Source organism: Malus sylvestris, chromosome 11, assembly GCF_916048215.2.
Source record: "Malus sylvestris chromosome 11, drMalSylv7.2, whole genome shotgun sequence".
In the NCBI taxonomy this organism is placed as follows: Eukaryota; Viridiplantae; Streptophyta; class Magnoliopsida; order Rosales; family Rosaceae; genus Malus; species Malus sylvestris.
The window spans coordinates 25251626-25264851 of record NC_062270.1 but is presented as its reverse complement, the minus strand read 5'-3'; the positions used below and the strand labels follow the sequence as shown (position 1 = coordinate 25264851).

Here is a 13226-nt window from a genome sequence, read left to right as displayed (position 1 = left end):
TCCCAGGCGGAAGTCTGCTCCATGGGTTCTAAGAAAGGGGTGACACCCTAAATCTATTAAAAAAAAGCTTATTGAATTGATTGAAGGCAGCTATACTATTTATTAGCTTAGCTAGCGTTCCGGGCGAATCTAGTCATCATTTAATTAGTTCCTAATAATCTCTGTGAAGCAAAGGCAAAGCTTCGTGGATAGCTTCCCTCTTTCATAACTTCTGGCAAAGCTGCGAGTTCATGAGCAAGTGAATCAATGAGTCATGTTCTTAAAAGAAGTGACTATCTTTGTGTTTTCTTCCATTCCCCTATCCCCTTGACCCATAGGTTAGGCACTAGCGCTTTACTAATATAATAGTAAGGCCCTTCCACTAAGCGAAGTTGCGAGCTTACCCTTCTCGAGCCTACTTAAATAGCTTATGCTTACTAACCCTAGTCTACTAAAATACAATACAACAACATTTCCCCCTTTGTTTGTTATGGTTTGCTCCTCACCACATGCACTAAATCAAATGAATGGAAATCCTCCTTCCCCCTGGTTAATTACCAAGAACTTCGTTGTCACTAGTGGCAAAAATTTTTTATACCTTCCTACCCCAAAACAACTATGAGCCTAAAAAGAAGAGAGTTAAGTCTATAAGAAACTGACAGAGCTTTAGCCATAGGACTACATCCTATCTAAACAATAATTTTTTTTTTTTTCGTTTGTTCTTCGTTGGAGACAAATTCAATCCGGCTAATGAAGAGGCTACTCCAGCCTTCCCATTCATTCCCAATGGATCCTTCTTCTCCCTAAGGCCATCTCAAATGGATCAGGCCATAGGGTTATGAGAATTTTTATAGCCTGAAATGGGAAAAAATGGAGGTCCAGGCCAAAGGAAAAAGGGGACCCACTGGGCCAAATTCCAACCCACGACCATTGGGCTGGGCAATTGAAGCCAGCTAGCTAGTCAGCCCGCTGATGAGATCCAACCTGCAACAGCCAACAGCTGCATGACGTCATGTAGCCGTTGGATTTGATTTGTTTTTTAAGGACGAATTTTTTTTTAAATTTAATTTTAATTTTTTTTTTCCTATAAGTACCTAAACCATTTATACACCATTCCTCACATTATTTTCACCCTTCCATACTATCTTACCTCATTTTATTTCAATTCTTCACATTCTATTCTCTTACCTCTTCCAATAATCTTTCCTTTAATTTTTTTCAATAATTTTCAAATGGCCACATTTTTTTCAATATTTAAAATGTTGTATTCTTTAATATTTAAGTTGTTGTAATTTTAATTTTTAAGATGTTGTATTTCAATTAAGTTGTATTTCAATTAAAGTGTGATCTTTGAATTAATGTCTAAGTTGTGAACGTGCAAGTAAAATTAACCAACTACATCTTGACACGTGTCACTTGAAAATGCTATTTGAAAAATTATTAAGAACAAACTTAAATATGTTAGTTTAATTCAATTAACTAATAAAGTTAAAGAACAAACTTAAAGATAATAAATTATTGAGGGGACGAAAAAATAGCCCCCTTCAATTGGAGATGGTATATAAATATGGCATGATACTATCTATTAAAAAATAATTTATTGCAGGACTATAATCTGGACAGGAGCTAAACATAGCCTATTCGGTTGAAGATGGCCTAAGAATTGCACCAACCAAGTTCACCTATACAAGAGAGTGAGGAATAAAAAACAACAATCAATTTCCCACTTTTGACGTCTCACAATTGCACAAGTTTAGAAACTAAGGAGAAGGACAAGGGTCGCTAGCTCATAAAAGTTAAAATTATAAATTGTTCCCAAGTAGGATTTGAACCTACGACCAATTAGTTAACAGCTGACTGTATTTATAAATTGTTTTTTCTTTTGTATTCTTTTCTCAACATTCATATTCACAATAGTGAATCAAATAAATATAATTCGATTGTGGATAAAAGGATCCATTTATATCTCCGTCCCATAGCTCATAATAATTATGTAAAGCTTCTGCATAATTTCCTCATGAGCTTATTATCCTAGATCGGAACAAGTTGATAGGATATGCTTTTTTATGTCTCTATGTCCCTGCCGTATGGCGATGTGATTTATCCTAAAGATTTCATTTCAATTGGAATTTCGTTATTCACCATGTACGAGGATCCTACTTTGCTGTTAAGCTACTGATGAAAAATAGATTTAAGGAAGTTGACTATAGTTCTTTGGACCAACCTATGATTGACCAAAAATTAGTTCGCCACACTTTTTCACATACACCGGGAGAAAGGGTTCCGATAGCAAGCTCCCCAATGGAAAAAAAGAGCCTCCAGGACAAGGGGGCGGCGGTCAACCATACACTCTCGAGATTCGTATTGATCAATCGATCTCCGCGTCCCGCCAGTTCGCTAAGTAGACTCACTTCTATCAAGGGGAAACAAAGGCTGGAACTTTTCCAGTAAAAAACAAGGCACCTACTCTTCATCCAAGGAGTTCGCATGTATGATATAGTCTGCTATTCAATCATAGAATAGATTAACGAAAAAATCCCTATATTATTAGTAAGCTAGCTCGCCACTTTCTTTCTCCAAGTCAAGTTTCTCGCTAGTTAGTCTTGCCTCTACCTTTATTTAGGGGATATTTGAAGAAGTGCACATTTGGAACCCTATACAAGGGCTTTACTCCAACCTATATAGGTGCTGGTCTCGATCTCACTAGGTGGTGCCCCTTTTGGTTCTCGATGATAATTGATTCAACATTGATTTTGTGCTTGAGTTGGAGGCCCCGCCCTCCATTCATCAAATCAAATAATTTGCTATCGGAATTTATTCCGTGGTGAATCTCATGCCAAGTTTCTTGTTTCTCCAAATCGGCTCCTAGTGTTAGTCAATCAAGATTCACCGTCATGAAAGAGAAGAACCTTTACGTTAGGTTAGGCCGATCTCTTCATTCACTCAATGCCCTCGTCCATCAATTGTGCAAGTACGTATCTAGTCAGCACATAGTGAACGAAAAAAAAACATTCATCCTGGATTCTCTTCCTCAATAAAAATGTCTATCAATTGATCCCTATTCATTCGGTCAAAGTCTCACCCTTGAGAGGTGCACCATGTTGATAACAATCAATGCCATTAGGGTAATGTTAGGTAGATTAAATTTGTAAACTAAATTTGCAAACTAAATTATGGCTCACCTATAGGAAATAAGCATGTTAATCAACACTTAAATAATAATCCAATCTTCAACAACCACATTATTTAGTTTACAAAATTTAGTTTCTTTAGCATTACCCTAAAAAAATTGAGTTGTAGGCATCAAGGTAAGGGACCGAAGATTATATACTGTTGTAGAATCGGAATCGAAGAGTTGGTTGAAAGGTAAGGATAGCATGATTGACTAGTTGTGGGTCCTTTGGATCATGGGGCCACAACTACTTGGGTAGAGACTGGTGAACATCATTTTAACAAGCTAAGGCTATATGGGCTTTAGGCCATTTGATGGCTATCATTTTCTGGGCTATTTGGAAGGGATAACTAATTAGTAATTATGTATATAAGCAGTCAAACAAGATTGGATGTTGTAATGTACTAAGTGTGTATATTAAATTGTGGTTAGCATAAAAATTAAGAAAAACAGGCTATAAGTAGCTAAGAGGTTTTGAAAATAGTTATCTTTCCAAATGTTCCCAACTTATTGGAGTTATATAAAGTCATTCTTACTTTTAGAGATACATTCAATACAAATTAGATTTTATCCTTCATCAATTTAGATTTATCCCCAATCAATTTTCAAAATGTTGCAATATGGGGCGTGCTACTTTAAAGAAGTCGGTGTTTAACCATTTTGAAGGGGATTAACAAATAAGTTTTAGGCATCAACCCCTTAAGAATAGTCTGATCTTTCCTAGTTAGAATCTCTCATCTACATTCTTCTTTGATTGCACATGAAATCTAAATTATCTTATCAGTTAGCTATATCACATCCGTGTTCTTCCTTAATTGAACATAAAACAGTCATTCATCTAGTGTAATACAATCCTCCATATCAAACGCGACCTCATTATCATCAAACCACCTCCCCCTCCCCGCTAAGGGAAAGAAAAAAAACAACCCTAGACTAGAAACACAGTAAAAACAAGGTAAGGCGAAAGTTGGGAATTCATGCTTGTCTGCTGCAAAAGTCCAGAGATATTTTGATTCCTAGAAGGGGGGTAGTGTCTAGTTATCTAACAATAGGGTATGGAAGGAGGAGAAAAGGTTTCATATCCATGGACCAACAAATCTGTGCACCGAAAGGTACGGCCCCGGCCGATTTGATGTCCCGAAGATGCTCCAAAAACCATGCATGGGTTTTGTGGCAAATGCCAGATCACGCTCGTCGTGTGTCGTACGTAGTGCCACCACAACAACCTCACGACTTTTTCTTATATATAAAATTTGGGTCACATTACTCTCTCGTCTCTCCACAGTGCACGGGTCGGCACAGGAAAATAGTGAGTGGGTGCAGTGCTTGGAGGACATAGGAAACAGGTAAGGATCGATACTGATAAACGTTTCTCCATCATTCGCCAAATATACAGAAGTCTAGAAACTAATTTTTAGAGTTTAGTTTGTAGAAATCTTGTGTTTAGTTCAACTTTGATAGTACATAACATTATTGAACAACGAATTAATTCATGCTTTATTGTATTCAGAAGGCTTATTTGTATATCCCTATTGCAGATTAGATATGAAGACAAATATAGTTTGAAAGATGGATTTTACGCACCTTGAAGCATTTTTTCTTCCTTTCGTTTGAAATCTTTATGTCATCTTTCGGAGCCAACTTATGCTGTCCTTCCTAATCCATAACCCACAAAATAAAACCACTAATTAAATTACCGTGTTCAATTGCTGTCCCAAGTTTGGCAATGAGACATGTTCCAGCTATAGCTTACTCGCCAGAAACTTGTAGCTTTGCAAAAGGAATCAGAAAAAAAATCATTCTTATTAGATTTATACAAATAGCATATAATTGTTAACTTGCAGATTCTTACGGTTAATTTGGGCTTACATTCTTTCAGACCTTTAAGTAGCACATAATGATTCATACAACAACAATATTTTATATATGCTTTATTTTATTAGTGGTTTTAATAATTTTCTCTTTGGTTAAATGTGGTTTTTGCAGTAATTAAGTTCTAATGATAAGAGAGGAAACTAATATTAATGCATTATTTCTTCTGATGTTGTGAGAATTTTGTAAAGCAATGGAGGGAAGTAGCAACAGCTCAAACAACCACCCCAATATCATCGTTCGCACCTATGGTACCTTCTTTCCTATAGCTCTCTAATTTTTACTTATGTTCAACTAATTTTTTTTTTTTTTTTCAGTTAAAAGCAGTGTTTGAAAAATAAAAAAGGCCGCCTAGGCTGATTGTTGTTGTTGTATAGGAAATTTTCTCGATGATAATCAACATTTCGCTGAAGAATAATTGCCCACTTAGACTAATGGTTCTACTATAAGATAAGCCCTACGTCGAATGTTAGAGCTTGAAGAATGCAAGAAAACCTTTGATTCAAAAATAGAAGAAAGTAACTTATAATTACATATCAGATTGTGCATGTTAGAAGCAAAAGACTCTTAAAAACGTTGAATCATGTAAAATTAGCAAATGTAATTTAAATCTGTAGAAAGAAATAAAAGAACATTGACAAATACATTATACTACTTCACTTGAAAACAGTTAACCCACTGGTTACATTTTTTTCTCTTCTCATCATTGAAGCCAATTCTGTACTTGGGTTGCTTATTAGTAGGGCTAGGTTTGGCTCAAAACAGTTCGGTTTTTTGCCAAAACCGAAACGAACCGAAATTTCGGTTAGTTCGGTTCGGTTCAATTTCGGTTCGGTTTCGGCCCGATTCGATTTTATTTATTTATTTATTTTCTCTTCTTCTTCAATAGAAAAAGAAATTCCTTAGAAAACAAAACTTGCAGCCATTTTGTAATACATCTTCTAGAATCTAGAGGGATTAAATGGCCATTATGAATAAAATACAGCACATGTTTTAACTGAAACTACAAAGAAAAGCATACCGGATAATGCTGCACATCACAAATTCCGTCAAGAATCTACAGTTACATTTAAAGTTATTACAGAGTACAAACATTAAAATAAAATCAGAAAAGACCAGCTAATACTTCAACAATTCCAGAAATCAACTTATCAGTGCCAAATACAAAGTCGGGTATCCACTACTCAGAAAACTTACCCGAAAAAACTTGTACATACAAGCTTCTGTACCAGCAGAAAGAGCCACAAAGACTACAGGACATGGCTTAACCCTTAGCTCCTGCATACCCAAAATATATAAATAAATAATAGGACACTCCATAGAGTAAACTTGAGCAAAATTAAAAGCTCCTATGTATGCCAAAATTCATCCGGCATTAAAAACACTTCGAAATTCGAATGGGATGGGATGGGATTTTACACCATATAAGACTTGGTTATTTCTAGCCATTAGGCGAGTAACACACATACAAACACAACTAACCATACAATCATTGGCCCGAGAATCGAATCATAGCTCCATATTAAATATATGCATCAAAATCTAAAGAAGCAATGAATAAGAAATTGGCAAACTGGGAAGCAAGCTGACCTCAACAAGCTCATTGAGAATAACAAAGGCGAAAGACATGGCCTTTTCGGGATCGAGTCTACACAAATCACCAGAGTAGAAAAATAAGCTCAAAATGCAGCAAAATTGAATAAAACACCAATCTTTAAACCCATCCATGAATCATAAACCAAATATCCAAATACAAGCAAATCCATGAACAAATCAGCACAAAAAGAATTCTAAAAATACATCTCATGCATGTTACGTTCTGTTTGGGTGGTGAGAAAGTGCGAGAGAAGTGAGAGTGTGAGACTAACCTTTTGCTGTCGAGACTCGAAACGACAAGAAGAAGCTGACGGCGGGATGAGAGACCGAGGGCAAGGTGTCAGAGATTGAGAGTGAGAATGGTCATGCCGTCGCGGGTCGCCTGTGATTCAGGACCGAGAGAGACAGAGACTTTGAGAGACACTATGAGTGATTGAAGTTGAAGACCGAGAGAGAAAGAGAGAGGAGGCGTTGCGCGAAGGCTTTAGGGTTACTGGGTTAGGATTACACTTGGGGTAAAACGACACCGTTTCTAGAATAGGATTATTAATTAATAAAATAATTAACTTCGGTTCGGTTTGGTTTTCGAACCCCAAAAACTAAAACTGAACCAACTAGATTTGATTTGGTTGGTTCACCATATTCGATTTGCTTTTTTTTCAGTTCGATTTTTTTGGCCTCGGTTCGGTTTTCGGTCCCCTTTTTTTCGATTTTCGGTTTTTCCAACCCACCCTTACTTATTAGGAAAGAATAGACCAAAATGCCTTTCAGTTTCTACAAAACCCTTTCATTAGATGGCCAACCAATAATCTCTAATACAACCACCATCACATTCAAGGTGCATGGTCTTTGGATAACTATCCATCCTCAAGTGGAACAACTTCCTTTTAGATACATAGTTTGGGACAATTATGGATGATGATTTTCCAGTCTTAGAGTAAGTGGATCGGAATACAGTTACCTGAGAAATCCGATCATGCACGCAACAGCTCCGAGCATAGCTAGATTAACAGAGTAGTGGTCCCACCATCATCCTATTCCGAAGCAATGGGCGACATCCGAGCAACTTCTCTGAGAATAACCATGTTTGTTTTGTAAGACACGGGGATTTGATCTGGTACACCAGATCCTCTCTATGTCTTGGCGTTCCTACAATCTAAGAGTTTGCGTGCGCTACAAGTAATAACACTCCTAAAGATGATGCAATATCTACCTCTAGATATCCTCTAGGATTCTCCCAACTTAGAACAAGGATTATATCCTAAAATGGTCTTTCTTCTAACTAGTACAAATACATCCTTCTAGGGTTCGTCTCTGGTAAGGCAATCAATTATCACTCTAATTCTCTTGCCCACTGTGATGAGTCGATTTCATTTATATATTTTACCCTATTCTTAGTTATAATTTATTGGTTATTTTGGTAGGATTTTAATACTTTGTTATACATTTCCAATGTAGGACATTCGACTTCCTCTTGAGCATAATTTGATCAAACGGACGGATTTTGGAGTAATTACATTGGAGGATGTTCGTGAGTCTTTCAAGATGATTGCGTCAAAATCCAGATTTTTCTACAAACGTGTTTGATTGTGGCGAATAAAAGAAGGCCTCCCGCGCAGCTTTCCCATGTTAACGTTTTTAGACGTTTTGGGTATTTTAGAGGTCAAGATGGCATATTTTGAGGAAGGTTGTAGGATTTGTTGGGGACATCTTAAGTTTTCAAAAAAGACTTGGCCGATCAAAAGTCTGTTTTTTCTGAGAAATCCAAATTTGACTTTAAATGGAAAACCTTTTATTTACTAGTTTAATATTTTATTATGTGTCGTAGTTTTATTGTAAGACCTTTTTTAGGTAGGATTTTATGTTGTAGTGGTATAGATAAGGCTAGAGAAATTTTATTTGAACCCAACTATCTTATCTTTACAACCAACTAAAAAAATTTATCTACCAAATTTCTAAATTCACTCAAAAATAAATATATAAAAAAAACAATTTTATAAACCCAAACACAAACAGCAAAATATCTCTCTCTACACCCATTTTATTTAATCCAATGAACCTAATCCTAGTGCTGGCAACCCTTCTCCAAAATCGTCGACACCCACCATCCTCTTGCACTCTTTTTTTTTCTATTGTTATTATATGATGAAGAAAGTACCTTCTTTTTTTTCATTTGATTGGGTTATTTTTCCAAGCACATGTTGGGTGGTGTTGTTTTATTATTTTTGAGCGGAGATTAAACAAGTACATTTCTTTTCTTTTTTTTACCATCCTACCCCAAAACAACACTGAGCCTAAAGGGAAGAGAGTTCAGCCTACAAGAAACCGACAGAGCTTTAGCCATTAGACTACATCCTACCTAAACAATAACCTTTTTTTTGTTCGTTCTTCGGTGGAGACAAATTCCTTCCGGCTAATGAAGAGGCTACTCCAATCTTCCCATTCATTCCCAGTGGATCCTTCTTCTCCCTAAGAATTGAACGAACCAAGTTCACCTGTATGAGAGAGTGAGGAAAAAAAATCAACAATCAACTTCCCATTTTTGATGTCCCACGATTGTGCTAATTTAGAAACTAAGAAGAAGGACAAGGTCGCTAGGTCATAAAAGTTAAAATTATAAATTCTCTCTAGGTAGGGTTTGAACCTATGACTAGTTAGTTAACAACTGACTGCTCTACCACTAAGTTACTGTGGAACAACTGACTTACGGAAGCTGACTCTCATTCTTTAGACTAACCTATGGCCGGAAAAAAATGGGTTCATCACATTTTTTCACATACACCGGGAGAAAGGGTTATGATAGCAAGCTCCTCAACAAAAAAAAAGAGCCTCCAGGACAAGGAGGGTAGTCAACCATACACTTTTGAGATTTGTATCGATCAATCGATCTTCGTGTCCTACCAGTTCGCTTAGTAGACTCACTCTATTGAGGTGCAACAAAGGTTGGAACTATTCCTACAAAAAACAAAGGGCCTACTGTTGGAAATGTGCCCTAAAACCAATCATATGATGATACTTTACGGACATTTCACATGTTAAACTAATCTAGTTTAATATCAAGGGCAAAGATTATTGTTTGAGCCGTCTCATATAAATGTTATATGCTTAAACGATAAGTCCAAGGAATATGTGATTGGGAGAATGCAATCTAAAGAAGTTAGATTCATCAGACCATTCTTTCGTAGACACATCCTAAACGTTCCTGATCATAGGATTGCCAATTGGGCATTGACAGTCCGTTAAGATCAGTACGTGTTATGTCTTCTCTCAGGGAGAGTGACTAGTCTCGAGTCATTGGTGTGTGTGACATCAAGACAAGTACGTAGGTGCTCAATAGAGAATGAGTTCACTGAACACGATCAACGAAGAGTTCTCATATTCATGTCACATGAGAACTCATGGTTGGGATAATGCAAAGTAGTCCTTTGACCTGAGGCATCACGTTTGTCTTGTGGTTAAGTCCTTGATCTTTGATTATGTCAAAGTCACCCCATCCGCGGGTGTCTACGGCATCGTTGGGGTTAAGCCACTTAGCTATGGAGGCAAGTGAATGCGCAACAAGGGATCTCTAACCTTCAAACCATTTGGGGGAGAATACTCTATGATATGATTTAGAATCTCTGGCCAGAGTATGAATGAGATTTAGGAAAGTCGTTCCAAATCACATTCTAGGTAATCATATAAGTAAAAGAATCACATTGGATAGTAGACATGAATAAACTATCAAACCAAACAATGTGGTCAAGAGTATTGTATTAGAGAAAGACCGTATTGCATTGTAATCCTAAACTGAATAGGTTCTCTACCTCTTCTGATTAGCTTGGGTAACCATGACATACTACTAGGTGTCATTCATTGTTTGTGGAAGCCCTAAACGTGCATAATCACTAAAGGGAGAATTGAAAGTAAGTTTCAATTCACAATCGATTTGAAAGAGTTCTAATCGCCCATTGCCTCGCTAAAAGGAAACTAATGGATCGTACACCGTGGAAGGTGGAGATTGAAGAAACAATGGAGATGAGTAAGAATAATTAAATGGTTTAATTATTTATGGCAAGGATTAATTAATATGTTAATTAATCAAACGAATAAGTTCGTTAAAGACCTCGGGATAGTTTTGGACCTTAAGGCCCAATGGGCTTCGAACGTCAAGCCCATTGACTTAAGTTGTATGACAATTTAATGAATAAAGATTCACAAAGGCCCAAAAGCCCATATCCCTTATATGGCCGGCCATGTGTGTTGAATTAGGGTTTTTGGTTCTTTAGGTCATTTAAAGAAGTGACTATATACAGAACTTTATAGCCTAAAATTCATTAAGGGTTATTTTGGAGAAAATTGGAGAGAACATGTCTCTCCTTTTCTCTCTAGGAGGCCGGCCCCCTTGGAGGGTGTATCTAGCAATCCCACTCCTCCAAGGTCACTTATTTCTTCTCCAATCTCTCCTTGGTGTGGAGACTTAGAGGTTCTCAATTTTGGGAACTTGGAGAACCATATTCTTCCATCCAAAACCTTGGATCTAAGAAGCAAGGAATGAAGGCCCTCTCTTTGGGTGATTAGCCTTTGCTTATGCAAAGAGGAATCTACAAAGGTATAAATTTCTCAACTCACTTTGATTTGAGTTGAGTCTTGGTTCACCAATCTACTAGGCTTTGAATTTCATGGGTAATGTTTTGTTTTTGAATGCATGCAAGCATGATTCCGCCTTTTAATTGTTAAATGCATGCTATAGATGTTATTCAAATGAACATGTTTTCACAAAATCATCCTTCACCTACTTCTCATCCTAGGAGTTAGCAGGTATGATAGAGTCCCCTCTCTGTCTGTCTCTCCGAGTTTCTACTACTTAGTAGCACTTCTGCTATTCAATCATAGAATAGATTCCGATCAAGCGGAAAAAGCCCTATATTGTTAGTAAGCTAGCGCGCCCTTTCTTTCTCCAAGTCAAGTTTCTCGCTTTTTGTTCTTGCCCCTACCTTTATTTATAGGATATTTGAAGAAGCACATGTTTGGAACCCTATACAAGGGCTTTACTTTAACCTACACATGTGTTGGTCTCAATCTTGCTAAGTGGTGCCCTACTCGATGACTGTTGATTCAACATTGATTTTGTGCTTGAGTTGGAGGGCCCTCCTCTATTCATCGAATCAAGTAATTCGCTATCAGAATTTATTCCTCAGTGGATCTCATGCCATGCTTCTTGTTTGTTCGAATAGTCTTCTGATAGGAGCATATTTATGCGACTTAGTTGGCTTGTTCTTGTGCATTTATGTCGTGTTTCCTTAGTTATTTTAATGTTTAAAGTCATTTTCGTGTGTTTTCAGATTTTATGGACAAAGTAGGCAAGAAGATGCATTTTTGAGCATTTTGGAGCAAAATGGAGCTTGGAATGCATGTCACATATTTGGGCCAAAGTGGATGGACGAATTTGAGAACTAAAGAGGCCAAGAATGTGAAGAATTATGGTCCAAAAGATGAAGAACTCAGCCCAAAAATTTTTCACCCCAACTTGCCTTCATTGCCATGCAAAACAACATAGAATTCCCTTTGGATTCCCATGCCATGCTTGATCACTCTTGTCCCCTACATAATTTCTGATTTCATGCTTCAATTCATTTAATTATTACACTTAATTGCTTGATACCTCTTGTTCCCTTCACCCACAAAATTTTATACAACTTTCACAACCATAACATGCACCAATTGATGCTCCATCATTCACATTTGGAATCCCATGCCTTGTGTACCACATGTTGCTGCACCTTTGACCCATTTATTGACACATTTTCACCTCCCTTTCCATCTCTATGCAATGTACACAATCATTCATGCCCCCTAGCTACAAGACCACTCCATTTTACCCTTCACACTTTGCATCATCACTTCATTTTCACCCTTGGACCATTGCACACCACATACACTCTTTGCCGTGCATTCTCCCTAGCCTAACCTGATTCTCTAAGGTTTTTGGGGCCTATATATACATGTTTACACCCCTTGGCAAAGGGTTCACACTCTCATATTCATCATTCATCACAGAAAATTCGTCCATACAACCTCTAGGTAGCAAAACACCCCAAAAACACCATTCTAGTGCCTAGAAAACATAACAGCCACTCCACCTTCTTCCACCCTCTTTGCCTAGTTCTCCACCACCCTCCAACCCTCAAACACTCCTCCACACTTACCCTAAACCTTTCCATACCATTCCCCATCCATTCTACATCATAAAACTACCCAAAAATCCGTCCACAAAGCAATCTGCCGCAAGCAAGCAAAGGAGAATTCTTGGATGCACTTGCTACCCAAGTTGGAGCATTTTAGGTGTTTTCTTTCCTTTGATTTTAATGTCTAATTTTATGTATCTTTGCTTTGTGAGTATGAGGAACTAAATTCCTCTTAGTTAGGGGGTGATTCGAAACCATGTTCATACTTGCAATATGATTTGATTACATCCAGTTGTGATTCATAAGTTGTGAATTCAATTTACTTATCCGATCGTATAAGAAATGATTTTGTGTATGTTGGTTGAGAGTGCACGCTTAATTTTCATGCATGAATTTAACGCTAGAATATAAGGGAGTTTCACCTAATCGTTATGAACTTA

The 13226-nt window shown here is 37.2% G+C and overlaps 1 long non-coding RNA gene across 1 annotated transcript; it reads right to left on the bottom strand.

The window, feature by feature from the left end:
• Positions 1-6054: 6054 nt before the first annotated feature.
• On the bottom strand, positions 6055-6667 carry LOC126588687 (uncharacterized). The gene is made up of 3 exons (XR_007611555.1): positions 6614-6667; positions 6221-6301; positions 6055-6080 (listed from the first exon to the last, which is right to left on the bottom strand). It is a non-coding gene; the product is annotated as an uncharacterized LOC126588687 (long non-coding RNA).
• Between the last annotated feature and the right edge of the window lie 6559 nt (positions 6668-13226).